The sequence below is a fragment of the Sus scrofa genome, chromosome 5, assembly GCF_054392235.1.
Source record: "Sus scrofa isolate SSC_HxYL_T2T_F1_AM1 chromosome 5, Sscrofa_HxYL_maternal_Yorkshire_Landrace_v2.0, whole genome shotgun sequence".
Taxonomy (NCBI): Eukaryota; Metazoa; Chordata; class Mammalia; order Artiodactyla; family Suidae; genus Sus; species Sus scrofa.
In genome coordinates, this window is record NC_139387.1 from 60,943,059 (window position 1) to 60,964,515 (window position 21,457).

The 21,457-nt window shown below is 39.7% G+C and overlaps 1 protein-coding gene across 3 annotated transcripts in view; it reads left to right on the forward strand.

Annotated features, from left to right (window-relative positions):
- LOC146403390 (uncharacterized) overlaps positions 1–21,457 on the forward strand; it is a 311,545-nt gene that overhangs the window by 38,331 nt on the left and 251,757 nt on the right. For 2 of the 3 annotated variants that reach the window (XR_014803789.1, XM_084956675.1), the window contains exon 1: positions 14,474–14,594. The exons of the other annotated variant lie outside the window; for it this stretch is intronic. The gene's annotated coding sequence lies outside the window, so the exon portion shown is untranslated. Of the gene's footprint in view, positions 1–14,473; positions 14,595–21,457 lie in introns of those variants that run through there. 3 annotated transcript variants of the gene reach the window in all.

The window sequence follows — 21,457 nt, forward strand, 5'->3', positions numbered from 1 at the left end:
GACCTGTCCTGCAGCTCGCAGCAACACGGGATCCTTAACCCAGTGAATGAGGCCAGGGATAGAACCTGAGTCCTCGCAGAGACTAGTTGGGTTTTTAACCCACTAAGCCACAGTGAGAACTCCTCAAATTCCTTTTTTTAGGGTTGAAAAAAATATTACTTGAGAGAGAAAGAGAGAGAAGAAAAGAGACAACAAAATACTGCATCAGTTTTCTGGAATTGATAAGTCAAACGAATGCTCTGTACTGGTGTCTTTTTCCATGTTCGTCAGTAAGCCAGTAAATTTAATGTCGTTTTCCAAAGTTACATCAGTCTACTGACTATAATACCCTCAGTAACTTAGAAGTTTTGGAATGGGGTCCTTATCGCATCTCCCTGTGGTATATATGGGAATTGGAGTGAAGCAACTGATTTACATCAGCCCACCAAAGAAAAGGTCAGGTGTGTACAATTCCAGTCTGCTCTTCCCAACCACTGTCAAAATCTGCTCCATGTGTAGTAGGGGTTATAAACGGCTGTTCATTAAGTTTATAGAATGTCTCTAGAATCTGTCGCCTCTTCCCATATTTGTACATCTTTTCACCCTCCTACTTTCACCACTTTGGCTTGGACCCTTTGTCGTTCCTCATAGGGTCTATTTTAACAGTCTAACTAATGACTTTTTGACCTTTTTTGTCTCCTTTCTCTAATGTTCCTCCTGCCCTGCAACCCGAATTAGCTTTCTGAAATGTAAACATGGTCATTTAACCCCCCTAATTAAAGATCTCTTATGACTTTCATTTGCTTATAGGAGCAATTTAAAAATTAAAAATAATAGCTGGGTTCTACTTTCAAATTAGAAACATAAAAAGACATATAAAGGATATAAAATGAGGTGGGGTAGACTGGAGGGGGCCAGAGCTTTGGTCTTTGGTGCTTCCATTAGGGTACATATTTGGAATCTGTAGGCCCATGGGATGATCTGATGGATTTAAGGCCAGTCTCTTCAGAAAAGCATTTGTAAGTCTTCACAATCTGACCACACTTTTACCGTCTATCATAGCCTTGCTAGTCCACCCACATACTTTCTAAACCCTGGATGTGTCACCATTTCCAACACTCCATGCTTTTCCCTTCAGTTTTACCTTGGCATCTTCTCTTAGTGCTGACCGGAAAGGTCATTCTCTACTGGTGAAATTTAGGACCCAGTTTGAATGTCATCACTTCTGTGAGGCTTTTCAGATACCCCCAATCAGAGCTGGGCTCTTTCCATCCCCCAATGCTGGCTGTGTACTTAGCCCCACCATAGCACTTAGCACATTTTATGGTCTGTCTCCTTATTTGAGGTCAGAAAATATTTTATTCGTCTTGGTGAAACTAGTGCTTGCTTTCCTAATGCTGGCTTATAGTTCAGTGTTTGCTGAATCCAAGATGATACTATTTGCTTCCCTCAGGAAGTAAAATTCCTAGAGGGGCGGGGAATTCAACATAATTTTTTCCTCACCATCACTTTCCTCCCTACACCACTGTATTCTGCTGTGGACTGACTGTGTGTCCCCCCCCCACCACACCCCCTATTTATATGTTGGAGTCCTAATCTCCAGTGTGATGATATTGAGAGGTGGGGCCTTTGGGAGGTAATTAGGTCTCTTCGCTCTCTGTCAACTAACTCAATAAACCTAAACCAGCTTAGTCTTATACAACTTTAGGTTATTTTAGAAAATAACAGTAACCACCACACTTAATGCTTCTTGTAAGGGATTAATGCCCTTATAAAGGAGACATGAGAGTGATGATATCTCTCTCTGCCATGTGAGGATACAGTGAGAGGGTGGCTGTTTACAAGCTAAGAAGTGGGCTCTTCCAACCAAATCTGCTGACACCTTGATCTTGGCCTTCCCAGCCTTCAGAACCTTGAGAAATAAATGGTGTTTAAACCTTCTAGTCTGTGGTATTTGTTACAGAAATCCAAGCTAAGACACATACCTATATGTTTAAGATGCTGCCTTTCTTTTCTCCCTGATTTGAATAGACATTTCAATAAGACATAACTATCCCTCTCTCAGACTTTAAACCAGACTTTGGATTACTAAGAAGAGTCTGGGGGATCATGGAGTCACTCCTGAAGTGCTAAGAGAGGAGGAAATGCAACAGAGGTGTCAAACCTTAAAATAAAAGGTCTTGGAAAGAAAACTTGAAAGAGACCCAGAACTGTTTTTCCTTGTGTGGTATATAGTAAGTATGAATTTCTCAAAATCCAAAACTCATATGTGCAAGAAAGGAAAATTTTTAGATTTTTTTTTTCAAAATTCCAATTTAATATCTCTTTAAAGACTCTATTCTTCCTGATGGCAATAACCATAAGTTTAGTCAATTCCTGACAAGCTCAGTCACTTTAAGTTTTAATGCAGGCAATTCCCTGACTGCACTTACGTAGCCTCTTGACTCCAGGGAAGGAGGAAGTACCTGGACCTTTGTTAGCAGTTGTCCATGCTGTCATTTACCGAGGCCATCGTTTATGGTTTCCAGATGTAGTCACTGCTCTACAGTAGCTTCTATCAAGATGTTCATGTCCCTAGGAATTCCCAGCTGTATGATCCAAGCTTTCTTATGTGCACTGTTCCCTTGTCATGACTACTTACTTCATTCAGAGCTCTTTGTTCTCTGTCAACTAACTCTGTAAACCTAAACCAGCTTAGTCTTATACAACTTTAGGTTACTTTAGTAAATAACAATAACCACCACAAAAGTGTCTTATTCTCCATAAATTGTGCCACAAATACAGACCTTATTTAAAAAAATTTTTTTCACTGGCAAGCAGGCTCAAAAACATTTATACAAACTGTTCTCAGGATTGATGAAGTCCTAGCTCTCTCTTCTTTTGAAGTGCTCCAACTGCCTCTTTACATGAAATGTTTACTTGAAGCAGATGCAACAATATCCAGAGGTAGAGTCCTGTGCCCTTGGAGTCGAGTCAGGCGATCAGAAATCCTCTGACTCAGTGAATAGACGCAGGTCTGTTTGTGGGTCAAGCCTCAGGCATTATCCTTAAAGGAAGAGGTTACAGGCCTGGGTGGACTTTCATAGTCTGTTCCTTAAACAACATATCTCAAATTCCACTCATTTCCACAATAAGACCTTGTTTCATTATGCTCATTATTCCTTATGCTAATGAGAAAAGCTAGTATTGATGGAGCTATGGATAACAGAATGCACATATTAATATCAGCTGTCTCTGGAGTGTGGGCTCCCTGATTTGCATGACAGCTGTGGCCATTCCTGGGATTTCAATTCCTGATTTGGGTAAACTTAGCTCAGGCTGCTATAACAAAAATACCATTTACTGGGTATAAATATAAGCAACAAATACTTACTTCTCACAGTTCCAGAGGCTGGGAAGTCTAAGATCAAGGCACCAGCCCATTCAGTATCTGGTTAGAGTCCTCTTCCTCATTTGTAGATGGTTGTCTTCTTATATCCTCTCATGATGGAGCACAGAGAAAGGGCAGGTCGCTTTCTCTTCTTAGAAGGACACTAATTCTGTCATGGAGCCTCTATCTTCATGATCTCATCACTCCCCCAGAGGCCCTGTCTTCAGATATCATTACATTAGGGCTTCAACACATGATTTTTTTTTTTTTTTTTTTTTTTTTTTTTTGGTCTTTTTGCCTTTTCTAGGGTTGCTTCCCGTGGCATGTGGAGGTTCCCAGGCTAGAGGTCTCATTGGAGCTGTAGACGCCAGCCTGCGCCAGAGCCACAGCAACGTGGGATCCGAGCCACGTCTGCGACTTACACCACAGCTCACTGAGCCACGACGGGAACTCCCTCAACATGTGAATTCTGAGGAGACAGACATTCAGTCTATAACTGGAAAAGAAACCCCTTGAATTATAACTTAAACTAACAAATATATAATATTGCACTAGTTATGCCGAAGAATTTTAAATCTGTCTTCTTTATACTCTGGTTCTGACATGATAATTATCCTTTTGTGAAATGGTGGACTTAGGTTAAATTGCCTGTATTTGAGTGGGAGTGGAGTGGGATGGAGTGAGGATACATGGATTAGTACTTCAAAATACTATTCTACTCTGTAAATGTACTTTTCTCTCTTGAGAGGAAATGCAGATGCCTGTTTGCTCATAAACCATCAGGAGGAAGTAGATAACCCTTTTAGATAAAATGTTAACATTTTAATTTTTTGTGACAATAAAGCCCACTGACATGTTGGGTAAGAGAAAATTTAAACTGACCTGATCTAAATTTAGAAAGTAAATCTTGGAGCTTTTCTTAAGGTAATCTAGTTTATCCTTATTTTAATTAATCAGTAAACCACTGAAGGTTGCCTTTGCTAATTAATATAAAAAGGCAGCGATGATAAGGAGACTTGAAACATCTTAATCTCTAAGTATGGAAACCATGCATACAAGAAAAAATAATTTTAAGAAACTTAATGGTAAATATTGGAGTTCTCTGGTGACCTAGAGGTTAAGGATCTGGCATTGTCACTGCTGTGGTGCAGGTTTGATCTCTGGCCCTGGAACTTCCACATGCTGTGGGTGAGGCCAAAAAAACCAGTAAGTACTTGGCACATAGTGGGGCCTCATTAAACATTTGTTTCTGAGTGATGAAGATAGAATAAATAAAGTATGATACTGAAAAAGCTCACGTGTATTGCATTAAAACACAGACAAAGGCATGGCAACCTCATGCATAGTAGAAACTTCCAAATGATTGAATTTGTTTCTATAGACATGATCATAGAGAAAACAACCCTGCCAAAATCTCGTGGGAGAATTAGGATGAGGAATTAGGATGACTCCCTCCTGTCTGTTCCTTTGAATTTGAAGCCCAGAGTCTCAGGGTCTGAGGCATTCTGACTGGGACAGAGAAGGGTTATGGGGAAAGGCTTTTGTTCCTATTTGAGTATCAGAAGCTAGAGTAGGGCATAAATTACCTGTCAGAAGAAATTTAGAAACATTTACTAAATTTTGACTCCTATATTGGAGTATATTGTTTTCATAACGTGACTTTTTTTTGTGTGTGTGTGTCTTTTTGCTATTTCTTGGGCCGCTCCCCGGCATATGGAGGTTCCCAGGCTAGGGGTCGAATCGGAGCTGTAGCCACCGGCCTACGCCAGAGCCACAGCAACGCAGGATCCGAGCCGCGTCTGCAACCTACACCACAGCTCACGGCAACGCCGGATCGTTAACCCACTGAGCAAGGGCAGGGACCGAACCCGCAACCTCATGGTTCCTAGTCGGATTCGCATAACGTGACTTTTATTATCAAACTCTGCAGGAGTAATTTAAAAGGTCAAATAATTGTATAAGACTTGTAACAAAACAAAAGTCTCCTCTCTTAACTCTCTATCCTTCAAAGGGGCAACCAATTTTAGTCACACTTATAATGCCATTTTCTATTCTTTCAATTTTGGGCATTAACCATTACCTTCCTAATGTGGAGGATGAGAATTTAGCTTGCTTACCTCTTTGCTCCTCTCCCATTTTGCCTTTGGAGGGGAGGAAACAATTTTCCCTCTACCCTTCTGAGTTCTTGGCTGAAACTCCTGTCATAATAGATAAGATTGATAAGAGAAAAGCAAATGGAAGTTTATTAACATGTATACCTCGTGTATCCATGTGAGAAGCCCAGGGAAAAATGAGTACCTACCCCAGGTGCTTACAATTCAGACTTAAATGCCCTCTTAATAGGGAAAGGGGAGGGGGGATGGACAACTCTTAGGGAAGAGTAAATGATTTTAGGAAGGATGAATGGGCCCTTAGAAGAGTGGATAGGCAGTATGATAGTTTGTGACAAAGTCTGTCTGGTTAAGGTGTCCATTTCTTGTCTCCTGTGATAAAAATTAATCTTCCCTGAAGTTCCCGTTGTGGCTGTGGCGCAATGGTTAATGAATCCGATGAGGAATGATGAGGTTGCGGGTTTGATTCCTGGCCTTGCTCAGTGGGTTAAGGATCTGGTGTTGCCATGAGCTGTGGTGTAGGTCGCAGACACGACTTGGATCCTGCGGCTGCTGTGGCTGTGGTGTAGGCTGGTGGCTACAGCTCCGATTCGACCCCTAGCCTGGGAACCTCCATATGCCACAGGAGCGGCCCTAGAAAAGACAAAAAGACAAAAAAAAAAAAAAAAAAGACAAAAAAAAAAAAAGAATTAATCTTCCCTGGTTATGAAACTCTGGAGAAGGGATTTATGGGGATTTATGACAATTAAGTTCCTAATGGAAGAAATTTAGGAACAAGTAAAAAGAGCTCAGAGAGGCCCTCTCCCTGCATTTGCTGTTTTTTTCAAGTGCCAATAGCTCAAAATAAGCAATGTACTAAATTGGCATATTTTTGGGATGGCAGGTACTGAATTCCTATAGTCATATTTTGGGGTGGCATATTCTGCTACCCTTTATCTTGCTATGTATATTCCTAATCTAATGCTATCAGACTTTTTTGTTAAATCATTATTCAGTGTTTATTCTCATAGGATCACATAACTATGTATCACAAAGTGTGATTACATTTTCTTCCCGGTTCAACTTTTATTCCCCTTGGAATATTTGCCTCAGTGTTGCTTGGTGGGTTTTCTATGCATCAAGCCCCTATTTGATCTTCAGAGCCTTCCACAGAAGTGTAAATCTCTCAGTGTATTTAAACACATCAGGCATTTCCTTGGTTTCACTTTTTATGGTCCCTACAGCTTATGTTGTAATTAAGAGCATATGGGTCCTGGGTTTGGACTGCTTGGGATGAGGTTTATATTCGTAAGGTTGTTGGGATGATTTGAACATTAGTAAATGGAAAAATTTTAGAACAATAACAGATATGTTGTAAATGTTAATTTGTAACATCCCTCCTATAGCCTCCCTTCTGTTCGGAACTATCCGTGTTTGTGTGTCTTGCAGCTTATGTCTCCTCTTTCTTGGTTTGCTTCTCATTTGGGGGAGTACTTCCACTGTAACTTGTTTCTCAAACTTTAGCTTGCACCCAAAGGGCTTGATAAGACTTAGATTGTTCTCTGAGTTTCTGCTTCAGTAGGTCTGGGGTGAGGTCCCAGAATTTACATTTCAAAACAAATGTCTAATTGATACTGATGTTGCTTTGGCAATCACTGCTTTAGTAGCTTTCTGAGAAAGAAAATTTAAGAGAGAAAACTTCTGAGACTTTGCTTATCTCAAAATGTCTTTATTCTGTCATCCCAAGTGACTGATAATTCAAATGGGTTAGAACTCTTAAGTTGTAAATCATTTTCTTACAGAATTTTGATGGTATCATAGCTTCTAGGGGTTTTGAGCAGCCAATGTAATTTTCATTCCTGATCACTTTGTATGCAATCTGCTTTTTTTCTCTAGAAGCTTTTAGGACATTTTTATTCCCAATAATCAGAAAATTTTCTACAATATGCTTGGTGTGTGTCTGTGTGTTTTAATCTGGCCAGTGCTCACTGGGCACCTAGGCTCCTTCTACCTGAAAACTCACCTCCTTCAGTTCTAGGAAGTTTTCTTGGTATTTTCTTTTTAATAATTTCCTCTTATCCATTTTCTCTGTTCTTCTGTTCTGGAACTTTAGTTTTATTTTTTACATTTTTTATTATGATTGATTTACAATGTTCTGTCAATTTCTGTTGTACAGCATAGTGACCCAGTCATACATATATATAGATTCTTTTTCTCACATTATCCTCTATCATGTTCCATCACAAGTGATTAGATATATAGTTTCCTGTGCTATACAGCAGGATCTCATTGCTCATCCACTCCAAATACAAGAGTTTTCATATACTAACCCCAGATTCCCAATCCATCCCTCTTCCTCCCCCTGCCCCCTTGGCAAACACGAGTCTGTCCTCCATGTCCATGATATTTTGTTTTGTAGATAGATCATTTGTGCCATATTTTAGACTCCACATGTAAGTGATATCATATGGTGTCTTTCTCTTTCTGACTTCTGTCATTTCGAATGTTCAACTCTTGTTGATTTTCTTTTTCTCAACTTTTTATATTTTTTATTGATTGGTGGTTTTATTTCCTTTTAGACAGCTTCAACTTATCTTCCAACACTCTTATTGACATTTTTATTTGTACCATATTTTAATTCTAAGAGGGCTTGATCTCTAAGGATTACTTTCTAAAAAGTATCCTGTTTTAATTTAAGGGATGTAATAGTTTCTCCTCTCTACCTGGGAATACTACCTGGGAATACGAGAGTTTGGCTTATGACATTTTCTTTCGCTTCTTGTGTTGTAGGTCATCCACTTTTTCCGTTTCCTGTTTTGGCCTCTACTTTCTCATTAAAAGCCTTCATCATGCCCAATGATCCTTGACGGTGTTTTTATGTTTAACTGTAAGGCATTTAAAAGCTGACTGAAAGTTCTGTGTGCACTGGAGAGGCTTGTAAAGGACTGGCTTTGGATTATTAGGATGAAACCTGGGTCTTTCAGTGGGGAATCTCCAGCTATCTGTTTCCGTGGGGATTTTTCTCTTGGGTTGGTCAGATTTTCTTATCGCTTGGTTGAGGTTTATAGTTGAAGCTACTGCAGTCTGGGAACAAATGGGGGAAAAGGCATTGGAGACCTCACCATTCAGACTGCAGATTTTTCTCACGTCATCCTGGTTCTCATGGCACACATCCCTTGCCCCAACTCTGCCTATTGTCCTCAAGTCCATATTCCTTTTGATTCAGTTTCTCTGAAGAGAAAACTCTCAGTCTTCTGCTGGGGGTGGTGACAGGTTGTTGCAGGGAGCTGGGGCATTGATTTAGAGATTTAATTGATTTTTAAGTTAGACTTCCTGCTCCACTTGAACACCTCCCATCTCCTTTAAGATACATCCTATTTCTTCAGTTGCTTTCTTCTGAGGGTTTTGTGAGAGAATTTAATTTCTTGATTTTCTGTTTTCCCTTGATTTATTACTCAGCTTGCTTATATCCAGTTCAAAATTCTCTGTTGTCATTCTTTTTTTTTTTTTTTTGTGCTGTGGATGTTCCCAGGATAGGGGTCGAATTGGAACTGTAGCTGCTGGCCTAAACTACAGCTACAGCAATGCCAGATCTGAGCTGTGTCTGCAACCTACATCATAGCTCATGGCAATTCCAGATCCTTAACCCATTGAGGAGGCTAGGGATCGAACCTGTGTCCTCATGGATACTAGTCAGATTCATTTCTGCTGAGCCACGATAGGAACTCCTCTGTTGTTGTTTCTTATGTATTCCTCTTATTATATATTTATACATATTGCTTGGGTAGAAATAGAAGCAAAGAAGTGTGTTCAAGTTACCAGATTTCACCTGAAGTTTGGTAAACGCATTTTTTCAAAATAGATCAAGAAATATTATATGTATCCTCACACCTGAAATCCGATCAATGAAACCCCTTTTGCAACTATAATGGTTTTTAGAGTAACTGATGATGTAATTTATAATAAAAAATGTGAATGGTGAAAATAGGCTCTAGGAGGCAGAAGAAACTTGGGCTTGCAATGGAGTAAGAAAAGAAACTAAAAGAAAAATGTATCCTTGGAGGTTACAAGCCATCTAATTTTTTTCATATATATATAGTTCAAGCTAATAACTTTGATTTCAGCCTTGCAATGTCCTTTTTTATGTCTCCATGTTCAATTTTCCCTGAAACTTTATTTCTCTGTTCTCATTACTCTGAGCTTATTCCAGTCCAGACCTTAACATCTCTCATACATACTCTATATACACTAATAGTCTGTGTGATGGTTAATTTTTTTATGTCATCTTGGCTGGGACACAGGGTACTCAAATGTTTGGTCAAACATTACTCTGGATGTTTCTGGAAGTGTGTTTTAGATCAGATTAACATTTAAATGGGTGAACTTTTGAGTAAAACAGATTACCCTCCATGATATTGGTGAGCCTTATCCAATCAGTTGAAGGCCTGCATAGAACAAAAAGACTGACCTCCCCTGAGCAAGAGAATATTCTCAGCACACTGCCTTCACTGAAACACTGAGTGGCTCTTTCTGATGCTACAGCACGTGGCCTTCAGCTAGAACTGTGGCATCAGCTCTCCTGGGTTTCCAGCCTGCCAGCCCACCCTGCAGATTTCAGACTTGCCATCCTCCCCAATCCTGTGAGCCAATTCTGTCAAAGAAACCTCTTTCTATGTATGCATACACATCCCATTGGTTCTGTTTCTTTGAACAGTCTCCTTCCTTACTTTTTTTTACCCTCACCCTCATCCAGTCTCCAAATTGCAACATGTAATTGTCTTCTAAAAGTGAAATAGGAGTTCCCGTAATGGTGCAGTGGTTAACGAATCTGACTAGGAACCATGAGGTTGCGGGTTTGGTCCCTGCCCTTGCTCAGTGGGTTAACAATCTGGCGTTGCCATGAGCTGTGGTATAGGTCGCAGACATGGCTCAGATCCCGAGTTGCTGTGGCTCTGGTATAGGCTGGCAGTTACAGCTCCGATTAGACCCCTAGCCTGGGAAACTCCATATGCCATGGGAGCGGCCCAAGAAATAGCAAAAAGACCAAAAAATAAAATAAAATAAATAAATAAATAAATAAATACATAAATAAATAAAATAAAATATAATAAAATAAAATAAAAGTGAAATAGAATACTTTTACTTACCTGTTGAAAAGGTCTTCAGTGTCTTCTCTATAGCTTTCTGAGGTTCCAAGCTACCTTTCCTGTTTACCCCCAGCCACTCAATGGTGAAAGCTGCCTGAAGACACTGTAGTCTTTCTTCCTCTGTCCTTCTGCATGCATGGTTTCTTTTGGTAATATCCTTTTCCCTGTTTTCCATTTGGAAAATTGAACATTTTTTAAGTCCCTGCCCATATGCCACTCATATGAAGTATTACTAATGCTTTCCCTGTCTTTCCCTTCCTAGACCCACAAAACCCCTCCCACAGTATATATGGAAAGTAATGCAACCCATATTGATCATATTACATTGAGATTATTTGTTTTGGTTTCTCTTTCTCATTAGACTCCAAGACTCTTCAAGGGAGTCTAGTACATAGGAGGTATACCACAAACATATATTTAATATTTCTGGGACTGTACCTGCAATTCCTTCAGTATTTCTTATTGTAGCTATTAAAAGAAGGAAAAAAAAATTTGAATTCACTGCAGTTGGACCTAAATTTTAGTTCTGCACATCACAGCTAACACAGAAAGAAGGCACAACTATTCCCCTTCCCTGCCTCCATTAGATCCCGTCATGTTGTTCTTTGACTTCTGGTTTAATGGCCTAATTGTTTCAGTGTTTTCAGTTCTTTTTTTTTTTTTTTTTTAATTTTGCTTTTTTTTCAGGGCTGAACATATGGCATGTGGAGGTTCCCAGGCTAGGGATTGAGGCAGGCAACTGCCAGCCTATACCACAGCCACAGCAACGAGGGATCCACTGGGTGAAGCCAGGGATTGAACCCACATCCTCATGGATCCTAGTCACGTTCGTTTCTGCTGAGCCACAACGGGAACTCCTGTTTTCAGTTTCTATTGTATGGATGCCTCAACTTTTCTTGGAAAGTGATAGTCTATGAATAATAAATAGCCTAAGCAGACATATTATTTATTTTCCCAAAAGACTTCTTAAAAAACACTAGTTTTTTCTTTTGTGAAGCTTTAAATATTGTTAAAAAAATACATTTTAAATGAAGAGGATATAAATAAATTACTACCTCCTTCTGTCTTTCTCAGATCCTAACTCTCCCCATAACAGAGACACAATCTAAAATAGATTCCAGAAGTTAGAATAAATAATATGAAGCAGGCTCTTTCTTGAAGTTATCCTTCACTTAGCCCCAGCTTTCCATATCAAAAACCAAATTGATCTCCAGCTTCTGAGCTCTGAAGAAATTAATGCCTTTTTTGCCCATAGTCCTGGGCAGTGGATTTCTCCCTGCTGTTGTGATCCCTATTCTGGTGGCTGTGTGGGGATGGAAACTTCCAGAGCTCAGCCTCCGCCCCTTTATCAGACTCCCATTTCCAGCAGTCTGGAGTTTCCTTCCAGCTCCCAGGAAATTTATCTTTTAGAAAATTCTTCCTGACCTCACAAAGTTTCTTGCCTCTTTGTTGACTTCCCTCTTTGTGATTTTCTTTCTTTCTGTCAGTTGACTTTTTTTTTTTTTTGCAGATTAAAGTTAAAGTTTCAGCCTTTTGTTCAATTCTTAGGGCAACAGCTGTGCAAACGAGGCCTTTTCTTTGTCTGTTGCTAGTGGCAGAGCCTGGAAAAGAGGAGGAGAAGCTGTCAACTACTTTATTAAGGCAGATTCTCCTTTGTTTATTTTAGAAAACCACTCTCTCTTAAGGCTTGATTTTTTTTTTTTTTAAAGTTCTTCTTGGGTTATTGGATTCAGTGAGCTTTCACATTCTTCTTTAATCCCACCATCTTCTTTCTAATCTCTTCAAAAAGTTGGTTTTGAGTAATAGGTCACAAGAGGAATCAGGAACAAATACCTATGGCCAGGCACCTCCACAGAATAATTCTTTTATGTGGGGATTCTGAGATCTTTTTCTTTGCTAATAGGTATGCAGGATAATGCTTTTCTCTTAAGACTAGGCAGAAGGGAAGCAATACAAAGCATCTAACACACAGCAAAAGTGCAACAACCAAAAAGATTTCTTTTTATAGTTTCCAGAAAAACAAGGTCGAAACTTCTGAAAGAATATCAGAGCCTGCTATTTTACATCTGCTGTAGTCACTTTCTTTCCCTAATGTAGGTTGTACAATATCTCTAATCAGGGTCACCCCAGAAATAATGAAAAGTGGCCTCGGAAAATAATAATTAGAGGAAACTTGACATGTAGTCTGTTTTTGATTAATTATTAATCTAAAATGAGACATATGGTGAAAGTTTTGGCTCAAGTTTTGTTTGCTTCCCCACCATGTCTCTGACATTCCCCAGTCCCATGCTGCTGGTATCATTTTAGGAGTAGCTTCTCTTGGTATTGGTTTTTCCGGTGAGTTGAAATTTAAGTCTTTAGAGAAAGAAAACCAATTAACTTAATGCAATACCCTGTAAATAGTAATTGTGTTGAATATAAGTGAAGCTGGTAAATAGTTCCATACCCTTTTTATTATTAAGTACTCAAAAAAAAAAAAAAGTTTTGGTTCAGACTCTGGAAATCTTTTCTTTCTCCTACTTAGAGGAAGAGTCAATAGGTGGAGAAACAAAAGCCCTGCAGGTGTTTCCATGCAGAGCCAAGCCAAGTCTAGATCAACATACTGAAATCAGACAAAAGCATGGAGGTGGCTGGGTTGAGGTAGGGGGTATCCTGGAAAGTCATGTGTAAGGATACAGCTATTTTCTGGCCAGTTATTGAACTCCTCTCTATTCCATTCTTCTAAAAAAGAAAAGGGAGAAGGGAATGTTTAAACATAAGATGAAAAGTTCATTCATATTATAAAAATTTGTTTCCCTCAGAATCAGAACAGTGTCACCAGGTAGAATAAACTTATCCTTTCACTCTTGTAAAATGAAATAATTATTACCCTTGAGTGGGTATTTACTTCATGCCTGGTGCAGTGCAGGGCACACTGAATGTGTTGTCTGATTTAATGTTAACATTCCATTTTAATTTTAATTTTTTTTCCAATTTAGTATTTTGATTTTCATTAATACTCACATTCCACATATTTAAATTAAAAAACAAAACACTGAGAAATCAGCAAATTACCTTGAATGTAGCTCTGTGCTGCCATTATTACCTTCGCCTCCTCTTTCCCAGACTCCAAAGTCAGGCACATGGTAAACTCTTTATACACAAAACACAAGGTTCTGAATAAGAGGCCTCATCAGTGTTATTGATATCTGGAGTTCTGAGGAGATATGGCAACATTGCATTTATCTGAAGATAACCACATGGAAGATGATCTCATATCCCATGTGTACACTGAAAATATAGTGAGGACATGTTGTTAGGAGTGGAGCCTGCTTAAACTGCTGGATCTTATCAGCACGAGGCATATAGCTGTAGAGCACTCCTCTCATACATACATTTTGTAGTCGAGGGCTCCAGCTCATGGGTCTTTCCTTTATCATCAAGGCGCCTGTATGCAACAGCCAAAGCCCAGGCCCCAGCAGTGCAGTACAGTGTTGTGGATCTTGGCCTTCTGATCATGACCATGTTTTAGTGGGAAATAGACCCGTGGTTGGACTTTGATACAGCAGCAATGTTGACAGTTCTGCAATAGTGATCAAATTTATCCCATAGAGTTTGTAAACTGAACCAGACCTTAAGAACGCTGGTGGAGAAGAGACGAGGGCATCAGGGAAGCTGGCCACTTCATATGGTTGACTCTAGTCACAAGGGTCATAGACTAAACTACAGCAATTTTCAAAATTGAGCACTTGGTCCAGGCTCTTCACTCCAAGACCTGGGAGCTCACGTCAGCCATGAGCGCTGCCATTGCAGGGTCAGCTCCACCCGGCTAACCCCTCCCTAGCTGGCTCCACCCCGACCGGCTCAGAAGGCGCGCAGGCTCAAAAGGCCCAGTCCCCAGAGGCGCTGGCTCCACCTTTGCGCTACGCCGTTTGAGGTGCGCCAGGTGGAAGTGAGTTTACCGCAGCTCCCGAGGCCTCCTGAACTTCAAATTTAACATTTTGAAAGGGAGATGGTGATCTCAGTGAGGTAAGAAAACTTGTCCAATGGTTGAAGCTAATTAAGGGTGCTCACATCCCTTTGACATATTCTGTAGGTTGTTCTCAGGAATTTCGTATTCACTTATTTGAGAATCCATTGTTTAAAAGAGCAGTTCCGCTTGTGGCTCAGCTGAAACCAATCTGACTAGTGTCCATGAGGATGCGATTCCATCCCTGGCCTGGCTTACTGGGTCTGCGATCTTGCATTGCTGTGAACTATGGTGTAGGTCCTAGACCCTGCTGGAGACCGCTTTGCTGTGGCTGTGGCGTAGACCATCAGCTAGCCTGGTAACTTTCATATGCCGCGGGTGCATCCCTAAAAGATAAATGAATAAATAAATAAAGCAGGCATTGTAAACATAAGGGCTATGTGAACCTCTGTTACAGGTCAACCATCTTCTCAACCATCCTCTCAATTTAGTAATCCACAGTGTCCTGCTCTGTTAAACAGGTGATGGAGAGAAAGTTAATAGCAGAACGGTTGTACAGTTGTGTCACAGAGACCTACGAAATTATTGCATATACACACTACATTGACTTTTGACTTTGTAAACTTATGATTTTGTAAACTTATTTTTTGTCTTTTTGTCTTTGAGGGCCACACCATGGCATATGGAAGTTTCCAGGCTAGGGGTCCAATGGCAGCTGTAGCCGCTGGCCTGCGCCACAGCAACGCAGGATCGGAGCCGCATCTGTGACCTACACCACAGCTGATGGCAATGCCAGATCCTTAACCCACTGAGCGAGGCTGGAACCCACGTCCTCATGGATGCTAGCCGGATTCTTTAACCAATGAGCCACTACGGGAACTCCCTGTAAATTTATTTTTTAAACAACATAAAGGAACTTTGAACTGTCCTCTATCCAGTTGCATTTCATATTACAAACCAGACCCAGAATTTTTAAGAAAAGACCCAGAACGTCTGAGAAAGGAACTGGAATATGTCTAACTCAGATTATGTCCACATTTCCACAAGATTTCTTCCTGTGGAGTTTAGTATTAGCCCATCAAAATGAGAATATGGGAAATTGGTTTCTTTTAAAAAGTAAAAGCATGTATAATAATCACCTTGATAGGAACTGTTTTTGTTAATCTTTGTAAAGGATTTTCAAAAGCAGTTAAGTACTTATTTATCAGCAAATTCAGTCTAATGACAAGTAAATTTCTGTTTTGTAATGATAGGTAAGGTTTTAAGCTTGAGTGGAAAGGGGAAAAAAATGAATTTCTTACAACTTTGCCGCTGCCCTTCTATGTTGGTACCACTTTACAAAAAAAGATGGCCTTTTCCACTGATGTTTTGCATCGGAAAGAAACACCAGATCTTTTGGAACTGAGATTGTTTTTAACATCTAGAACGTTGTTGAATTACTGAGAGTGCAAGGGCTGGAGCAGAGAGTTCTTAATTGATAATGTACCCAGTGGGGAGCTTATACATTTAAGTAGAAATTTTCAGGAGCCTCTGGGAGAAAAGGTGGTTTGAGAGAGGAAAGAATGCTTTTAAACTCTGAGCACTTATTTGAAAAATGATGCCATATATTGGGTTGTGTGTCTCATGCTGTTTTTGGACCTGTTTTTAAAAAGGGAACAATGGACAAGAAAGATTTGGAATAATTCTGCAACATATTAAAGTCACACATAAAATACAGAGGAGGTGCAGGGAATTAAAACCAGAGAGGCTCATTTTTTTGCTGGGATAGGTAACTTCTCCTAAATGTATCTGAAAATCATTAAGAACTCTACTGAGACAGTGCATTCAATGATCCAGTGAATCAAAGAGGCTGCAGAGATTATTCTTAACCAATTCTTTGTTTAGATTAAATTGAACAAACAGCCTTCCTAGGCAGTTTTGATATTGGACTTTTTTTTTTTAGAAGAACATAGAAACTTAAATAATTAAAGGAAATACCTTTGGAAGTTGGTGAGCTATGCCACTAGATATACATGTAATTGTTTGCTTAGCAAAGTATATCACCGGGATGCTACTTTTGGGAAGGACCTTTGATGGGTGCATTACAGTGTTTTGACATAAAGTCTTTTGAGCACCCCTGGTTAAACTTCCATATCTTCCTATGCCCACATTTCCAATACAGGAGTATCTTACTGACCTAAAGTCATATGGTAGAACATTATGCCATTTAAGCAACTTTTTTTTTTTTTTTGTCTTTTTGCCATTTCTTGGGCCGCTCCCGCGGCATATGGAGGTTCCCAGGCTAGAGGTCGAATCGGAGAGCCACAGCAACACGGGGTCCAAGTTGCATTTGCAACCTACACCACAGCTCACGGCAACGCCGGATCGTTAACCCACTGAGCAAGGGCAGGGATCGAACCCACAACCTCATGGTTCCTAGTTGGATTCGTTAACCACTGCGCCACGACGGGAACTCCTAAGCAACTTTTTAAGAACCCTTCTAATATGACAGACAAATACATATGTTAACATAATATTCAGTCAGAAGTTAAGTGCATTTTCTTTTTCTTTCTTTTTTTTTTTTTTTGGTTCCAATGCTAGGTGAATGGAAAGTTTTTAATTCATTTTAGGAATTGAAACAATTCTTTTCCTGTGAGACATAGAAAAAGAAGAGAAGAATTGAGCTTTTGATGCTTCAGGCATTTATAGATTAATGAGAATATGAATATTTGCCACTCTAAGGGGGCTCTGCATGTAATATCTCTTGTATTTGAAGATGATGCTTGTAGGTTGACCATGATGCCGAACACATACACATAATTTCTTGTTTGTAGGGGCTATTTTTATTCATTAGGGTACTGGCTAAGTGGCTATAACTTGAAGACAACAGAATAAAACATTGAAGACTATATAGAAGCTTATTTCTCTCTTTCGTAATAGTCCAGAGGTAGGTGAGCTGACCAGGGAAAGCAGACAGCTCTGTTCCACAAAGTCATGCAGGTACCCAGGTTCCTCCCATCTTAAGTTACATCCTTCCTTAGGGTGATTCATCACTACCACATCTAAGCTCCAGCTAACAACAGGCCAAAGAGGAAGTACAGGCATGCAGATTCCTTTTAGGATTATGACTATGTCAAACTTTACCTAAGCCCTGTGATTCTGGAAAACAGCAATGGTTAAAGAAATTCCTCCTACTCATTGTATTCTGGGAAACAGCTTACTGCAAAGAACCATCTTTACCCATGATTTAGATAAGACTCAAGGATGTTCTTCTTGTTTATGTATGACAAGGCCAGACACAGACCCTTCATCCCATTCTTTGCTTCCTAGATGATTAGCTGAACTGTTTTTCCCCTATTGGTCATTGGGAACAAAATGTTTATTAACCAAACTTTGGTTAAGATCATCTCCTTCCCTTGAGCCCCTTAAAATTTGGCCTGCCCTCAACCTGAGCTGGGGTACAGCCCCTCCTAAGGGTCTCCCAGAAAATGGGCTGGACTCAGGGTGAAACATTCTTTGATCTATTTTCTGACTTTGCCACTCTTTCATCCCATTCCCTTATACCAGGTTCTTTCTAGCCTTATTTCCTGCTCTCAAAGGAAGAAACCTATTTTGCTTGACATGTGCAGATCATGTGGCCAGAGGTGTCCTCCCTGTTGCACTGATTCTCTTCCCTCCCATTGCAGTCATTCTTTCCCGATGCTTCGCAGTAATCCTTGCAAATAAAGTCCAGATTTGTTTTTAATTTGACAGAAATTCTGTTGGTTGGAATTTAGCTGCAAAGGAGGCTGGAAAAGTGTCTAGCTGAACAGCTAAACCCAGCTAAACTCATGGGTTCTGTTATTAAAAGAAAGAAGGGGTGATAGATATTAGAGGACAATTGCCAACATCTGCCACAGTCTTCATAAAGTAAGCCACCATTTGTAGTTCTGTATCCTCTTCTCTCTGATTTTCTGGTATTTTTGTTCAAAATAAATCACCCAGAATCTAGCTGTCACATGCCACCTTGGTCTTTCTGTCAGAGTTTCCCTAAACTACTCTGCCATATTTCTGAAAATGTGTCAACATGGTCTTTTTTTCCATACGAAATGCTTGGGGCCTCCCAAATTCACCTTAAGACTTCAGCTTTGAGCTTAGGGCTTCTAAACTTCAGTGTTTAAAACTTAATCCACCTTTAGAAAACGTATTTTTGTGGAAAGAGATGGGTTTTAACAGGACCATTGTATACGGTTGGTAGGTTGAACAACCTGCTAGGCAGCTCTATTCTTCACAGAGGGATAGAAATGATATCTAGTCCTGGCTCTGCTAAGTTACTCGCTAAGAAACGTTAAGCCTGATATATAATCTTATGAGGATTTGTTTTCCTTATCAAAAAAACAAAAATACTTAAGACCTGCCTTGTAGAGTTACTTCAAGAATAAGAGATGAAATTCATAAAGTGTCTAGTATAGTACCTGGCTCTTGGCATATGCTCGATAAATGGTGGATTCCATTTTAATTCTTTGATAAAACTTTTCTTTGGAATTCTGGAATTCTCCCATCCCATCTCCTCTTCCAGAGGCTTCATCAGTCTGTATTGCTGCCCCTTGTCTAGTTCCACACCCACGTCTCATCTTTCCAGGCAATGTGCTATGCTGTCTTCAGCATAGCTGTTTTTGTTTTCTCTGCTGTTAAAATTGCCTAATCTGGGCTTAATTCCTTTAAGGATCAGTTTTCTGACTTTAAGTATAAAATTTTCTTTAAAGAGGTAATTCTGGGACTACAACTGACAGGGTGAACTGGATCTTTGGTTGTTTCAAACTGCAACAGGCTGAGCTACTGGACAATGAAATAGACCTGTGATATTTTTCTCAGGTATGCTCCTGTAATTTATTTTCTGGACACAGTAGGTGTAGTAGAATTGCATTGCTCCCACTTGTTGATAAAAATCCCATAAAGACATTAGGATAGACAGAATATGTTGCATATCTTGTTGACCTGCATTTCAGTGGAAAATGCATCAAATGGTGATCGAGACTAGTTTCAGAGTCTAACCCCTGACAGGGAGAAAGATGGAGTCACTCCTTTCATGGTGCTGAGATAGTGTTTGTGAATGAATGTACACAGATTCTTATTTCAGGTATATGTGGTTTTAAACTTAGATCTTAAAGTCACCTGGTGTGCTTCCTTAGGTGTTCTTCAATATAAATCATTAGGAGCTTTAAAGCCCTGGCAGTGGATTGTTTTTCTAAGAATAGCCCTTAATCTTTGAATTCTTACCAAATTCAGGCTTAATCATTATGCAGGCAAATATTCCATACCATCTGTTGGTGTTTACAAGGGAATGAAAGTAGGCACACATTTAAATTTGAAGTAAAAAAATTCACCTTGAAAAAATTGTTATACATAGAGGGTCCTTGAAGCTTCCAGGTAAGACAAAAAACCAATTTCATATAGGGAGGCTCAGTAATTTTTGTTGTATTACATGGAATTAAAACAAGACTTCATGGATTACCAGTATCTCAGCTTGGTGCTAAAGAATAAAGTTTTCATTATGATGAAGCATTTTTACTTTTCTTTAAGTCTTACTGCAGGATTTGAGGAATGCTGATGTAAGTGGGGGAATGTGTTAAGTTTCTGAGAAGGTTGCTAGAAAATAACTGAACAGCTATAAGAAAATATTTAATGTAAACATCTAAAATTATTGTTCTGCCATACCTTCCTTTGGGGACCTAAAGGCTGACTGGTGATAGTGATAGGACTGAATATAGCTAGGAATAAATTGGAGTCAGCCATAACACCGCCCTCCCTGAGTCAATATCATGGTGAGATTTGACTTTACTATTTTTATAGTGTATTTCATCTCTCTCTCTCTCTCTCTAGCACCCCTGCCACTAGGTCCAGGTTGCCATCATCTCTTTCCTGGACTATTGCAAAGGCTTCCTAACTTATCCATCCACTTCTTTTGCATTTTTCCAAACTATCACATGATAGCCAGAGTAATTTCCTAGAAACAGCAATTAAATTATACCACTCTCCTCCTTAAAACTTCTCAATGGTTTCCCATTGAAGTTAGAGTAAAACCCAAGCTTCTCCCCATGTTTTACAAGATTCTGCATTTTCTGGCTTCTGAAAATCTTTCAGCCTGATCAGTGCTTCTTATTGAGCATGGCCAGACCCATGGCCTTCTTCAGTGTGCTTTCTCACTCAGCCTCTGTTCTCTGCCTTCTCCCATTCCTCCCTGGGTATTTTCCTCATCTTTCCGGTTGCAGTTTAAAGATGAACTTCTTCAGGAAACCCTTCCTGATTACTCATCTTTCTCTATCACAGCACCTGTCTTCCTCTTAGCCTTTGTTACAATTTGTAATTACATACTGATTTGTTTATTGTGCCTCTCCCCAACCAGGGTGTACAAAGAGTATAAAGACCATGTCTATCTTATACACCACTCATTACTCACCTTTATAATATGCCAGGAGTATAGTAGGTGCTCAGAAAATAACTGCTTGAGTGAGTTGAACAATGATTACAAGAACAAACATCTTTTAGGCCCTTACTTTGTGTTAGATGCTTGTCCTACCATCATCCTAACATTTCATTCTTAAAGAAACATGTAAGATAGACTCTAGAATCCCTGGTTTGTGGATGAAGCACCCAAGTTTTAGAGAGTTTAAATAACTTTTCCAAAGCTTCACAGCTAATAGGTGATGAAGCTGGAACTCAGTCTTAAAGCTCATGCTGTTAACCACCATGCTCTATTGATGTTTATCCATTTATCGTGCAAACATTTAGTGAGGATATAAAGTGAATGAATGGAGTTCCTGTTGTGGCCCAGTGTGTTACGAATCTGACTAGTATCCATGAGGATGCGGGTTCGATCCCTGGCCTCACTCTGTGGGTTAAGGATCCAGCATTGCCATGAGCTGTGGTCTAGCTCGCAGACACATGGCTTGGATCTGGTGTT